Source organism: Leuciscus leuciscus (genome assembly GCF_965113295.1).
Source record: "Leuciscus leuciscus genome assembly, chromosome: 7".
Lineage (NCBI taxonomy): Eukaryota > Metazoa > Chordata > Actinopteri > Cypriniformes > Leuciscidae > Leuciscus > Leuciscus leuciscus.
Genome location: NC_138731.1, coordinates 45096154 through 45107299, shown reverse-complemented (window position 1 = coordinate 45107299; position 11146 = coordinate 45096154). Strand labels below are relative to the sequence as shown.

The 11146-nt window shown below is 38.9% G+C and overlaps 1 protein-coding gene and 1 long non-coding RNA gene across 14 annotated transcripts in view; both read right to left on the bottom strand.

Annotated features, from left to right (window-relative positions):
* asmt (acetylserotonin O-methyltransferase) overlaps positions 1-11146 on the bottom strand; it is a 48617-nt gene that overhangs the window by 30469 nt on the left and 7002 nt on the right. The gene's annotated exons all lie outside the window — the stretch shown is intronic.
* The window catches only part of LOC309502415, a 31765-nt gene that overhangs the window by 16101 nt on the left and 4518 nt on the right, over positions 1-11146 (bottom strand). For 6 of the 12 annotated variants that reach the window (XR_014207234.1, XR_014207236.1, XR_014207237.1 and 3 more), the window contains one exon: positions 5131-7880. This is a non-coding gene — a long non-coding RNA (uncharacterized lncRNA). Of the gene's footprint in view, positions 1-2056; positions 2195-3351; positions 10633-11146 lie in introns of those variants that run through there. The other 6 variants (XR_014207243.1, XR_014207245.1, XR_014207239.1 and 3 more) reach the window with 6 other exon arrangements.

Genomic DNA, 11146 nt, shown 5'->3' with positions numbered 1-11146 from the left:
GAGAACAATCAACACTGCAATTTCATGTTGTGCAAGAGATCAGCAATAACATATTTTGTAAACGGGGAACAGCGACAAATAACAAACAAGAAAAATCGTATATGAGGTGAAGAATCATTAGTAACCAGGAAAAATTTTGTATAATTGTGTGTGCTGCAGCGATGCAAAAGTCCAGTTCACAGTTATTGCATTTGTGGATGATGTATTACGTGAGATCAACAACAGCACAAAAACAGGGCAAAACGATATACAACAAACAAGGAAAAGGGCATATGAGGCAAAGAATCCCTTTTAACCAGAAAATGTGTATAATTGTGTGTGCTGCATCAATGCAAAGTCCAGTTTACAGTTGTTGCAATTGTTGGATCAAAGAACTCATAAAGCCTGAAAAGTAGTCATGTCTCGGGCTGCAAGATGCCTAGCTGGACTCAATGATGAAACTGGCAAATATAAACGTCCGTCTCTTGCTCGCAAAGTTGGACATGGCTTGCATGCTTTAGCCATGTTTATCAAATCTGAAGGATTGAAGATGAAAGATCAACAGACTGCCAAAGATGCTGAGGAATGTGCACTGCTATACCAAGAAAGTAGGAAATTTGACATTGCAAGTCAAGCGCTAACTCAGCTTAACCAGACCAAGTGGAATTCTCCTCAGATTCTACCATTCACACAGGATGTCCACAGACTGCATTGCTATTTGTCTGAGAAACAGCAGAAGCAATTGAATGCCCTGCAAGAAGAGCCTTCTCCCTTGAACTGGAAGGACGTTGCTAAAGTGACCCTGGCGCAAGTTATCCTCTTCAACCGACGCAGAGCAGAAGGATACATCAGAAACACACGAAGATGTTAACCTAGCACTTACAGCACTGGAGCAGAAGCTTTGCAAACATTTTGTTCGGATTGCCATAGTAGGAAAGAGAGGGAGGAAAGTTCCTGTTCTCCTTACCCCGGTCATGAGAGAATCGCTCGATACTCTGAAAAGCGAGAAGAATGTGGAGTACTGAGTGAAAACGGATACTTGTTTGCATTGCCGCTCTCTGTCCATTACTTGAGGGGTTCCGATTGCATTAGGCAGTTTGTGAATGAATGTGATGATATCAAACATCCCAAAGCGCTAACCTCAACAAAACTTAGGAAACACATTGCTACTCTGTCGACTGTTCTGAATCTCAAGACTACAGAACAGGGACGGCTAGGAGAATACAAGGGGAAGAATCTGGATGAAATTCAGCTTGATGTGACTGGTATTGATATAGAAGTCTTTTTTATTATTAAGGAAAGTTAAAAAGCACAGCATTGTCCATTTATAAATCGTTCTCTTTTAGAATAGTAGATAGTATTTGATAAGTAATAGAATAGAATTGAATAGAACAGAGTAGAAGTATTTGACCTCAACATACTGAAGAAGAGGGCAGGTTTTATTGTTATAATGTGACTAACTAGACAATTTTAGTCTATTCAGCTATTTATGTAGTCATTTTGTATAATCTTGACAGATTGCAGTTTCACAACTCATTGAATCATTGAACAGAATCCCTATTAACCAGAAAATGTGTATAATTGTGTGTGCTGCATCAATGCAAAGTCCAGTTCACTGTTATTGTAATTGTTGTATAATGTTAAGTAAGTGGATTAAGTGAAAGTGCATTCACCTAACTTCATAAAATTGGTATTAAACCACATGGATTACTACTACTTTATAAATGTTCTGAAGCTTGAAAGTTTAGGGTGAGGTTGAAGTTTAGGATGAACAATGGAGGGACAGAAATATCTCGTTTCATTCAAAATATTTTCATCTGTGTTCCAAAGATGAACAAATTTCTTATGGGTTTGGAATAACAAAGGAGAGTAAATGACAACTAACCCTTTAAGAGGATAATACAATGAAAAACTAAATGTCAACTTTGTTGAAAACACTTAGAACACATGTCCCGATGTGAATGCTAGTGGGAAGGCATCCAATACGTTGAGATACCTGTATTTCCCCGTACTTTCCTTCTTATGGCAGAAATACGATTTTTGATGAAGTATTTGACCGCCTTCCAGTCTCGATTTCCTAAAGCTTGAGCTTCTGCATCAACGCAGCGCTGACAGTCCTTTTTCCCTGGAACTTGGCTCCTCACAATGAATTTCCTTAGGTGCCTTTCTACTGCCGCACATTCATCTGTTGTCCAGCTTCTTTTGGCAGCAGTTTCTTTACCCAAGTATACAAAAAAATAACATGTTATTAAGTTTAGGTTAATGTCTTAAGTTTAGGATTTTTAAACCTTAATCTGAACTGAAAGACTATTGGATTGATCACACAGGCCATTCATTGCCATATTGACTTGGTTCAGAGACTAAAAATACACTTTTAGTTTGTTTCTGAATAAAACTTTTGACTAATAATAATAATAATAATAATAATAAAGCAGTGCAATCCAGTAAAATGTGTGGTAGCACTTTATTTTGATGGTCCCCTTTAGACATTCTGTTAACTGAGTAACAATGCACCTACATGTCAACTAACTCTCATTACAGCATTAGTAGACCGTCTACTTAAAGTACTTTATACAATTTTGGCAAATGTACTTTGTTTTATGGACATTTTTATTTTAAAAACAAGACAAGGATTATTAGCAATGACTTTTACAGTCCGCATCTCATATTTTACGTATTGTCCTGTTAAACATGGCAGTCTCACATCGATGGGAATATGCATATGGAAATTATATGCAGATGAATGTATTAAAACTTTTGTGCGAACGCAAAATCTTCCCTTTGTGCATCCCACACTTTTAGAATGAAATCTAAGCAAAGTGTTATACATTTACATAGTACAATTTTCCTTTTGATCATATAATGAAAATGTTTAACCCAAAAATTCTGTCATCATTTACTCACCCACATGTTGTTCCAAACCTGTATGAGTTTCTTTCTTCTGAACACAGAAGACATTTTAAAGAATGTGGGTAACCAGAGAGTTGACGGCACCACTGACGTTCAAATTAGGAAAAAAATACTATAGAAGTCAGTGGTGCCATCAATTGTCTGGTTACCCCCATTCTTTAAAATGTCTTCTGTGTTCAGCAGAAGAAAAACTCATACAGGTTTGGAACAACATGAAGGTGAGTAAATGACAATAAAAATTTTGGGGTAAAGTATCCCTTTAAACCTTACGCTCAATAATTCTGTTTGAGGTTGTAAACCAAATATAATCAGAATATTAGACTGTGTAAACATACCTATTGTGACAGCTATCAATGTACAGTGATCAAGAGTAAAGATTTGATCAAATAATATAATTCAGAATAAAGCTTGTGTCTTCAAGACGAACGGGACAATCAATCTACTTAACATTTCTAAGCTCACCTCTCTTTTTTGCCGACTTTCTCTGGTATTGGGAATGCAGCGTGGAAGTAGGTTCTTGTGTGGATGTCACACTGTCCTCAACTTCAGTCTCCTGTGCTTCTGGAATAAAGTCATCTGAGTGCAAAGAAAAAAAAAAGTTTATTAAAGAAAGATAAATCAAAATGTAAGCAACACTGACTGGATTAGGATCTATCATGCATAACATTTGTGTCATGGTGACCAAGAGCAATGATCAACAGTACAAGTTTATAAATATTCAGTATACGGCACGAGTCTTGCAGATGATATGTATTGTGAAAAGCGCTATACAAATAAACAAATCGAATTGAACAAATTTCACATGGTTCCATAATTCTACAATACAGTGGTAGAGAGAGCCGGGTTTAATCATACTTGCACTCACACTGGGAGCACAATTTAAATGTATGCCCTTGGCAGATACTTTCTCCCCAAAGCAACTTACAGAACACATTACAGTGGCAATAGCCCTGAAGCAATGGGATGAGAACGTTGAGGAGATCGTCTACCTTTGGATCGTCTACTATACCTGTGGTGTAGCTTACTGTACCACACAATTAACTGGAAACAATGTCAAACATTCCCCACATGCAACAGGCAGCATGTCTAAAACATGTCAACTATAAATTAACTAAAAGGTTATATTAATGCAACAACCAAATATGTGGAATCCCATAAATATTGTGCAATAACATCTACATTTAATTGTCTAATTTAATTGAGATATCTTTCATAACCAAATTTTTCTTGTGAACACCCATCCATGTCAACAGTCTCTAAAACGGCAAGTAATAGAATATGAATGAGTTGTAAAACTGAAACTGCAATCTGTCAAGAGTATACAAAATGACTATAACAATAAAACCTGCCCTCTTCTTCAGTATGTTGAGGTCAAAAATTTCTACTCTGTTCTATTCAATTATATTCTATTACTTATCAAATACTATCTACTGTTCTAAAAGAGAACGATTTATAGATGGACAATGCTGTGCTTTTTAACTTTCCTTAGAGAAAAAAAAAAAAGACTTAATACTAGTCACATCGCGATCATCGTTTTCATGATTGATCGTCGCTGTCATTTGCGAGTACTCAGAGTCCATCCCTACCACGCACACCTACCTATTACGCAATCGCCACGGACCAACGGTAGTACGATGGTGTTTACCAGCCCGAGCAAACTTTTCTGGAAAGTTCGCTTTGAAATCCCAAAACAAACTTTGTTATGGCCTGATTTTGTTGAATGACGTCACAGTTCGTTATTCGATTTCGCTTGAAGTATATCGGGCCTTAAGGAGAAATGACTGATAAGACAATGATGAAGTAGCTGGTACGCAACAGATCCTAAGCATCATTGACATATCTTATCTTGCCGATGCTCCATATAGACAGTAAGAGCATACACTCATCTTTTCTAGAGGTAACAGCAAGTGTCACAGCAACAAATACGATGTTGCAATGCATTCCATCCAAAATACTCATTCTGAACATGCAGCAGCTTGATCAGTGTTGAATTACACCTGCAATTACACTAGTTTAAATATTGACAGGTGTTGTCCCAATGATGTAAAATCACTAAGAGTGAGATCCATACGTGAGGGCCCCATAAGGCCTAGACTGGAAATGTGTGTGTATGTGGGGGCCCCATAAGGCCTAGACTGGAAATGTGTGTGTATGTGGGGGCCCCATAAGGCCTAGACTGGAATGGTATGTGTGTGAGCTTAACTGTGAATTCATTCGTTTGAGGGCAGGGCCCCATAAGGCCTATACTAGAAATGCGTGTGAGGGCCCCATAAGGCCTAGGCTAGAAATGTGTGTGTGTGAGCGCTTGACATGTAGAGCATGAGGGCAAGACTAGAATAGATTGTGATGACAGAGTCGACATTACTACTTTACCTGCGTGACGACAGCATCTTTGTTGGAGGCATCATGGGAAGAGTGATCTGTTAGGGATGTTTTGGTCTCTAGAACAGAAGTCTGCTGCTTTGGCTCCTGGAAATTAGACAAAAAAAACAACAGAAACCAAAGTTAACAAAAGTTAGCTCATGTGAAAACAGTTTCTCATCTAGCACAGCTGAAATATAAGAGCATACACTCATGTTTTCTAGAGGTAACAGCAAGTGTCACAGCAACAAATAAGTTGTTGCAATGCATTCCATCCAAAATACTCATTCTGAACATGCAGCAGCTTGATCAGTGTTGAATTACACCTGCAATTACACTACTTTAAATATTGACAGGTGTTGTCCCAATGATGTAAAATCACTAAGAGTGAGATCCATACGTCAGGGCCCCATAAGGCCTAGACTGGAAATGTGTGTGTGTGTGTGAGGGCCCCATAAGGCCTAGACTGGAATTGTGTGTGTGTGAGCTTAACTGTGAATTCATTCATTTGAGGGAAGGGCCCCATAAGGCCTAGACTGGAAACGTGTGTGTGTGTGAGCGCTTGACATGCAGCATGAGGGCAAGACTAGAATAGATTGTGATGACAGTCGACATTACTCCTTTACCTGCGTGACGACAGCATCTTTGTTGGAGGCATCATGGGAAGAGTGATCTGTTAGGGATGTTTTGGTCTCTATAACAGAAATCTGTTGCTTTGGCTCCTGGAAATCAGACAAAAAACAACAGAAACCAAAGGTAACAAAAGTTAGCTCATGTGAAAACAGTTTCTCATCTAGCACAGCTGAAATATAAGAGCATACATTTGTCTTTTCTAGAGGTAACAGCAAGTGTCACAGCAACAAATAATATGTTGCAATGCATTACATCCAAAATACTCATTCTGAACATGCAGCAGCTTGATCAGTGTTGAATTACACCTGCAATTACACTACTTTAAATATTGACAGGTGTTGTCCCAATGATGTAAAATCACTAAGAGTGAGATCCATACGTCAGGGCCCCATATGGCCTAGACTGGAAATGTGTGTGTGTGTGTGGGGGGGCCCCATAAGGCCTAGACTGGAAATGTGTGTGTGTGTGAGCTTAACTGTGAATTCATTCATTTGAGGGAAGGGCCCCATAAGGCCTAGACTGGAAACGTGTGTGTGAGTGCTTGACATGCAGCATGAGGGCAAGACTAGAATAGATTGGGATGACAGTCAACATTACTCCTTTACCTGCGTGACGACAGCATCTTTGTTGGAGGCATCATGGGAAGAGTGATCTGTTAGGGATGTTTTGGTCTCTATAACAGAAGTCTGTTGCTTTGGCTCCTGGAAATCAGACAAAAAACAACAGAAACCAAAGGTAACAAAAGTTAGCTCATGTGAAAACAGTTTCTCATCTAGCACAGCTGAAATATAAGAGCATACATTTGTCTTTTCTAGAGGTAACAGCAAGTGTCACAGCAACAAATAAGATGTTGCAATGCATTACATCCAAAATACTCATTCTGAACATGCAGCAGCTTGATCAGTGTTGAATTACACCTGCAATTACACTACTTTAAATATTGACAGGTGTTGTCCCAATGATGTAAAATCACTAAGAGTGAGATCCATACGTCAGGGCCCCATATGGCCTAGACTGGAAATGTGTGTGTGTGTGGGGGGGCCCCATAAGGCCTAGACTGGAAATGTGTGTGTGTGTGAGCTTAACTGTGAATTCATTCATTTGAGGGAAGGGCCCCATAAGGCCTAGACTGGAAACGTGTGTGTGTGTGAGCGCTTGACATGCAGCATGAGGGCAAGACTAGAATAGATTGTGATGACAGTCAACATTACTCCTTTACCTGCGTGACGACAGCATCTTTGTTGGAGGCATCATGGGAAGAGTGATCTGTTAGGGATGTTTTGGTCTCTATAACAGAAGTCTGTTGCTTTGGCTCCTGGAAATCAGACAAAAAACAACAGAAACCAAAGGTAACAAAAGTTAGCTCATGTGAAAACAGTTTCTCATCTAGCACAGCTGAAATATAAGAGCATACATTTGTCTTTTCTAGAGGTAACAGCAAGTGTCACAGCAACAAATAAGATGTTGCAATGCATTACATCCAAAATACTCATTCTGAACATGCAGCAGCTTGATCAGTGTTGAATTACACCTGCAATTACACTACTTTAAATATTGACAGGTGTTGTCCCAATGATGTAAAATCACTAAGAGTGAGATCCATACGTCAGGGCCCCATATGGCCTAGACTGGAAATGTGTGTGTGTGTGAGCTTAACTGAATTCATTCATTTGAGGGGAGGGCCCCATAAGGCCTAGACTAGAAATGTGTGTGTGTGTGAGGGCCCCATAAGGCCTAGACTGGAATGGTGTGTGTGTGTGAGCTTAACTGTGAATTCATTCATTTGAGGGGAGGGCCCCATAAGGCCTAGACTAGAAATGTGTGTGTGTGAGCGCTTGACATGCAGCATGAGGGCAAGACTAGAATAGATTGTGATGACAGAGTCGACATTATTCCTTTACCTGCGTGACAAAAGCATATTTGATGGAGGCATCATGGGAAGAGTGATCTGTTAGGGATGTTTTGGTCTCTAGAACAGAAGTCTGCTGCTTTGGCTCCTGGAAATCAGACAAAAAGTTCTAAGAAACAGATCATGCATATATGAGATCACATAGCTATGCATAGATAATCATTTTTTACATACATTTAAGATGAATGTGTGTATTTAATGGGTAAAGCGCAGAAGAACTGAAGCGGATGCTTGAGCGCTGACTAGGGCTGAACGATTTTGGAAAATAATCTAATTGCGATTATTTTTACCAATATTGCGATTGCGATTTAATATGCGATTATTTTTAAGCTCTTTATCTTTTCTATTATTTCAACAAAAACAAGCAATACATCACTGTAAAATAGGATGGGAATCTTTTTTTTTTATAAAACTTAAAATATTTATAATTATAAGTACTTTTAAAAAGAAATACACATTAAAAAAAACTAAATAATACAACTATATGTTAAGAATTTTAACTAATATAGCTCCAAAACATAAAAGCAAATCAAATAAAAACATTAAAAACATTACAAGCAATAAACAATGAGTGCTTTCAGTATTTAAGGGTAGGCTGTCTGAACGTTTTCATCTCTTTTGAAATATAAGATGTGGTTTGTCCTGTCTGTTAAAATAACTTAACTGCGTTTACATTAATTTCGCGTCATAAAAGCATTTTGAGATGCAAGTACATTTCACCACGTAGACGGAGTCGCTCACAGCCGCATGCTCAAGCGCTCTTCGCAAAGCGCGCGTGAGTATTTGAAACTGAAAGCAGCTTCTGTCAGTGATTTTCATATTTTTAATATATAAGCCAACTGTATTCCAAAAGACATATGATGCCTTCGTAGAGCATTTGTAAGGAAAATACCGGCGCCGGCGGGCGAGACTACAAGAGTAACATCAAGCAAAGCACGCGTGATGCGTATCTTATAGCGCATCTTGTGCAATGCAGCCCGCGAATGTCCTTGTAATTCGCTTCAACTTCTCCGAACTTTATGAAAGATTATTTTTCGGAAGGTTCGAGTGGTGTCGTGTGTGCGTGTGTGTGAGACAGAGGAATTAGAAGCAAGCAGAATATTGTTGTTTATAAAGCACACGCAGCGTCATCACGTAGGCTATCTGTGTTTAAAACTAAGATCAGACTCTATTCTGAATTATCTGAATAGATACAAAATCGTTGGAGAGAATCTATAACACAATATCACATAAATTAAACACAAACTGTTCTTTCCTGTAGCCTATGCCAGGTCTATGTGTAGCGTGCCAAGTTGATGCTTCCTCCGTAGGCGTAGTGCAGACTGCTTTACTGCTGACGCGTGTCACGTGACCAAAGTTTAATCGCAGCTTTTGCGGTTAAATCGCGTTTCATCATATCGCGATATTATCGTAAATGCAATTAATCGTTCAGCCCTAGCGCTGACAGAAGACTTTTCAGTACACACGCTTCGATTGTGTGCACACAGAGGGCTGCCTGTCATGGTTCATTGCAATTTAGCATTTTAAGATCTTTGAAACTTTGATTTAAGACATTGAAATGCTAATTAAGGCATTATTTGTACATTAACAAATTAAAAACTTAAAGATTGGCAGACATCCTGATAATCAACAGAAGTTGGAGCTATGATTCATAGGGGTGGAGCGGTACATGTATTCGTATTTAGGGATGGGGCCGATCCGATCCAGTATCGGTATCGGGACCGATACCAGCGTAATTCACGCATCGGATTTTCCCGATCCAACCTGCGGAGATATCCGATATCCATGAGTCATGTCTGCACTTTAACGTTGTCTGCTGAAATGACTCCAAAAGTGATTCCCGCCAGCTAGTCTGCTAGCTTTGGATTTGGATTTCCCGAACGGAGGCGCAGCTCAATGAGACACAGCGTTATGAGACACGCCCCCGCTCAGGAAATCCATTCCGCAGTTTGCGGTTAGCCAACATGTCCGCTGTGTGGAAATACTTCACACTGGAAACACCGCAGAGCAAGACAGCATCAGACAATTAATACGAGTCGAGTCTATTAAATGTATTTTTTTGAATGAATACTTGTTTGATACTCCATAAATACTTGTTTAGTTAATGGATGATTCACCATTTCTGAACGAATCTTTTGAATGAATGATTCTCGTTCCAGAGAAGGCAGACATGCTGATTTTTCTTCAAAAGAATTGCTGATTCTACATCTGATGATGTAACGTCTTTACTTCTGTTACATATTTTATGTTCATGTTTTTGCTTTTCATGATAATTCCTTAAAGTATTATAAATATAAATACTTTGCATTGTCACAGTTTTACTGGTAATAGCCTAAATGTGACAAGAATAAAAGGTAGAATTTTTACAAGTATTTGCTCTCTTTTTTCTCTCCAATAAATATTGAAATTGAAACCAAGAATCGTTAAGAACCGGATTCGATAAGCAGAACCGGAATGGTTAAAATTAAAACGATACCCAACCCTACGTCTGAGGCGAAATCCGCTTGTCTGTTTGCAAGATGGCTGATGTTGATCGAGCATTCATCGAGAGAGTTACCGCATCGGAACGAGGATCACCCTTTAGATAGTGTGTGTGTAAGATGTTTAACATTACACTTGCACTTTTCTTATATTTCAAGACTCAAGTATTTGACATTTTGGGAATGTAATAAATATTGACATGACAATCAATTTGAAACCCTTACAGTTGTATATTTGTTTTCAGAATGGGATTTTTCCTGTTAACAGGATTTCCTGTTTTTCTGACTTCCTTTTCTGACCTTATACTTCTCAAGTTGCCTTTTGGGACATACATGCGTATACGTACATATCACACTTGCCTGTTGAGAGAAGTTTATTTCAGCATCATATAAAATAAACAATAATGATAATAATAATAATAATAATAATAATAATAATATTAAAGCAAACACAGCTCTGGTATCGGAATAGTATCGGTATCGGCCGATATCCAAATTCAGGTATCGGGATCAGATCGGAAGTGAAAAAATGTGGATCGGTGCATCCCTAGAACCAAATCGGTACGGGTGTCATGGTTCGGTGCATGAATTTACACACAGAATACACAGTATAAAAATAAATAAAACTCGCGTTCAAATGAATTAATGTAATGCAGAACTACTGTTAGATACGCAGGTTCTTTAGGGACACCTAATCTGTAGCCCCGCCTTAGGCTAGGTTTGTTTATACTTTCGCGAGCCTCCGCTGACCGCGCGCGCGCGCCTCCCCAAATGGACGAGGCATTTATACTTTGCGTTCGCCGGTGTACTATTCTTTGAAATGACAGGGTGCGACTCGGTGTAACTGTCCATCAGGAATCAGCGGTGAGAAATA